General features: G+C 33.0%; 1 pseudogene; it reads left to right on the top strand.

The window, feature by feature from the left end:
* Positions 1-3,471: 3,471 nt before the first annotated feature.
* Positions 3,472-4,021, top strand: LOC119506377 (annotated as a pseudogene).
* Positions 4,022-4,358: the final 337 nt, after the last annotated feature.

The following is a 4,358-nucleotide window of genomic DNA, read 5'->3' as shown; positions in this document are numbered from 1 at the left end:
AGTTTTGCACCATTGCTCATAACAACAGTACTCACAATTGTCAAAAGATGGAAGCAATCCAAGTTTCCATCAATCAATGAATGGATAAACAAAAGGTGTTATATGCATACAATGAAATATTATTCAAACATAAAAAAGAATGGAGTCCTGATACATGTAACAACATGGATGAACCCTGAAGACATCATTTGAGATAAATAAGCCAGACACAAAAGGACAAATATTGTATGATCTCACAGAAATGAAATAATCAGACTAAGTATACTCAAAGAGACCCAATCTAGAGTATAAATTACCAGGGGATGAGGTGGGGTAGGGGAATGGGGAAGTTAAGGTTTAAAATGTTCAGAGTTCCTATTTGGAACAATTGAAATGTTTTAGTAATGGATGATGGTGATGCTAGTACAATATTGTGGATGTAATTAATAGCACTGAAATATACATCTGAATGTGGTTAAAAGGGGAAATGTTTGGTTGTATATGGTAACACAGTAAAACATTTTTAAAAATCCATGAAACTGTACTACACAAACCCTGGACCCTAAGTTAAACCATAACCATAGACCATAGTTAATAGTACAATTATAAAAATGTGCTGTCTTCATTAGTAACAGATGTTTCACACCAATGAAGGTGTTAACAATAAGGTGGTTTATGGGAATCTATGTTTTATTCATAATTGTTCTGTAAACCCACATCTCTAATAAAGAAAAAAAGAAAAGAGAAAGTTCAAGGATTCAGTGATTAGGTGTTTATTTATTTATTTATCTGTACAATATATACAAATGTAATGAATATTTTGTGTTTATGTGAAAGATAATTCAATTAAATCCATCTTACTCTAATCAAATTTCTAGTTAGTTGGCTCATGCACAGTAGATGGCAGGCCATGTCTTCCAGAGGGTAATGGACAGAGTGTTCAGTGTAAGCAGTTAACTCTTGAAACCCTGATTGTCCTATATTACCTATAGGTTAATAAAATTAAATTTGCTTCTGACTAGTTATGATTATCATGTGTCAATTTTGAAGATCACTTTTCTACTAACTTTTGGGAATGATTCAGAATGTGCAGAAATACAGAATATTAAATATGTTTTAATGTTTTCAATCAAATATCCTCATGTGAAATTGCTACTTGATAGCTCTTGTGATTACAATTCAGACATTTCATATTATATATGCATTTCACAATATTTTCTTTTAAAATGTTGCCAATTAGTTCTTTAATTTGGTGGTCTACAAATAAACAAAGCTTCAGATTTTACACAGTTCAACAGATGTAAATAAGAAAATAATATAGTAGAATGTCTTTATTGGTTAGTTTGAATAAATTTTAGGAAAAATATGCTGAGTGAACTTACAAGATTATATGAAGACATCCTTTATAAATTTACTTCATCACTCACTTAAAATGTGAAGCAATTATCCCTTTTTTTGGGTAGGTGAGTTCAGTCTAGGAAATGCTGGACTGAGTACAACTTAAACATAGAAGTTAGCCTCCAATCAAGTGAAAGAATGGAGGTTTCAGAAACCCGCAATTTTTGACTTATTAGAATAGAGTTCTCTTCAGATCATGTTTCCCAATTTTGTTTAAATCATGCTTTAAAAACTCAGTTTCACCAAGAAAGCAAAGTAAATTGCTATGGAATTCAATTTGTTAGTCTGTGAGGCAATTAAGCATTAAAGCAGAGAAGTAGTACTGGACTCTTTCAGCTCAGGAGAACAAATTAGGAATGATGTTAACACAGTTAACTTAAAGAGAAATTTTAATGTTTAGGCTCAGATGGAGAGGTTGGAGAGTCTAACAAAACCTCAGAATGAGTGCATTCTGGAAGTATACTTAAAATCTGATTAGATCTCATATAGAACATTATGAACACATGCTCTATTTAAGCAGAATCTTGGTGACTTTTGATTATATAATATTTTGATGTATAACAAATCTAAATTACATCCATAAAAAAAGTTGTGTTTGTGTCATATGAAATTGAAGAGGTACAAATTATGATTAGGATCCACTGTATTAAAACAAAATACACATTAAAATAGTATATAAATATATAAATGTGCATGTGTGTGCATATGTATATATACATAAATACATATAATTCCTTGAAATCTTTTTTATTAATTCAGAGTCCCTAGTCTGTGTCATTGATAAGAACATATTTCCTTTGAAGAAACTGGACATTTATGTAGAAATATTGCATGCAGAGCAAAAAAAATAATTTATGAATGAAGATAATTTTCCTGAAACACTGAATAAACTAATAATCATTAGTTTTGTAGCTGAGTATTATCTTTATTCTTTGTGCCTATGATTTGGAATTGATACCTTGTCAAGCACAGATTCTATGATGCAACTTACATCTCTAACATGAATTTTTGTAACTGAACATTAAATTTCCAGCTTTTCCTTCAGCAAAGTCAAATAGTGATGGTTGGCAAGATAAACTTTCTAAAATGTTTCACCTTAAAAATGTTTCAGTGGCTTCTTGTGGTTTAGAAGACCATTTCTAAAACTTGACTAATCATCATAATCATGTGGCTCTCTCTTTAAAAATTACACATTCGCATATCCAGAGCTATTGAATCAAAATCTCTAAGAAGGTTCCTGGGGACCTTTACTTTGAACAAGCACTGTGTTTCAGAAATGTGCTTTTTTTTTTCTTTTTTGAGAAGCAATGGCTCTTCCACCATGGCATAATCAGAAACAAAGCCCACATCCATTATATGAAAAAAAATTAATATACGGAATTATAATTGTATTAATTAGGTAACTGAAAGGATAAAAAGAGAACTGTAAGATATCATGAAAGTAGCCAGTGTAAGAAACAGTTAATATCCCTAGTTGTAACAGAACAAAAGGAGAGGTTGAAATAATTTAAATTTAGAAACATCTAGAAGAGGACTCTGAAGCTGAAATCAGACATCTGAAGCATAAGTGCTGTTTGGCTCTGGGTTCAGAAGAGGGCACTTGTGGAGTTGACAGTCAGTCCACTAAGGAGGGCATCAGCTGGCTGGTGCTGTATCGCTGAGGTGGAACAATGAAGCTGGTTGTGCAAATGTTGGGAAAACTGAAAACTTATTTCAGTAGCTGCTAGTAAAAGGACCTGCTGCTGCCAAGATAAAAAAGCATTGCTGGGGTACCAGTACAGAAAGAGAAAGACCACAGGAGCACACAGGAAATAGATGGAAGTTTTGAGCCCCATATTTTTCTTCCAACATAAGTCTCAGTTTAGTACTTGCTATTGGCATGACCTTGCATAATTCAGCTGGAAAAGAATAAATGTGGCTTGCAGAGTCCCAGTGCCAGCATCCCAAAGAAGAGTATAGAAGGATAGTTTGGACTCTGAGAGACAATTGTTTCGTAACTGGCACATCACTCTTCTTGATAAAATACAGAGACTGGAAGTGTCTGTGTAAGAGGGTAATGGCGGTTGTGGTGACTAAGTGGAGCCACATGACAGGATGGCTGGGCATAGACTGGTTTTAGGGTTTCTGCACACCCCTCACCAATGCAACAGTTTAAAAACAAAACCAAACAAAACAGAAAAACTCCTGGTGCCACAAAAGATTCAACACATTCTCTGCACTGGAAAACTTTGCACCAAAGAGTTAGAATAGTCTCAAGCCTCTGGCTGGTGATATTCATAAGTGAAAGGAGATTTTGATGAGAATTTGAATTATCCAGAACAGAAAGTTGTGACTGTTGGACAATTCAAAATTGGTTTAATCCAAGAACATCAGTTTACTTCTTGGGGAGATAAGGCCAGCTTAGCCCTGTTGCAGAGAAGTTTGATGTGGACACTCTTATCTTGTGACATACACACAAATTTGAAGCATTTGAGTATGAAAATAAATTGTAAATTAAACCAGGTTCTTCCACTGGAACACGTAATGTCTTCATAATTCCTTCATTTGTGGTGACAGATATCTATCCTTCTACAGTTGTCATTGTGCATGTCAGCTAATTGGAGATGACATGAAAATACAATGACTCAAATACAAAAAATCTTAAAACCAGGCCTATTTTGATAATTTCTTTTTAATTCTCCTGGTCAAATCAAGTAGTTAAACATTTAAAAGCTACAAAATCATATTACTTTAATAATATTTTACAATAAAATATGGTTTCTTTCCTGTTAATGCATAACTACTGTAAGCTTCCTGTAAGCTATAAGAATATATTTAGTTTACAGTATATGATTTCTATGAAAAAATGTCCATCATGTAGTAAATGGTCACATGGTAAGAAAAGAAAAAAAATTTCCTTGAAATTTTCTGCAAAGATGTTGTTTGGAACTTTATTGTGAAAGTAGCACATGAGGAGAAAGAATCTTTACTTTTTTGTATAA

This window comes from Choloepus didactylus, chromosome 11 (assembly GCF_015220235.1).
Source record: "Choloepus didactylus isolate mChoDid1 chromosome 11, mChoDid1.pri, whole genome shotgun sequence".
NCBI lineage: Eukaryota > Metazoa > Chordata > Mammalia > Pilosa > Megalonychidae > Choloepus > Choloepus didactylus.
This window is presented reverse-complemented; position numbering and strand designations above follow the sequence as displayed.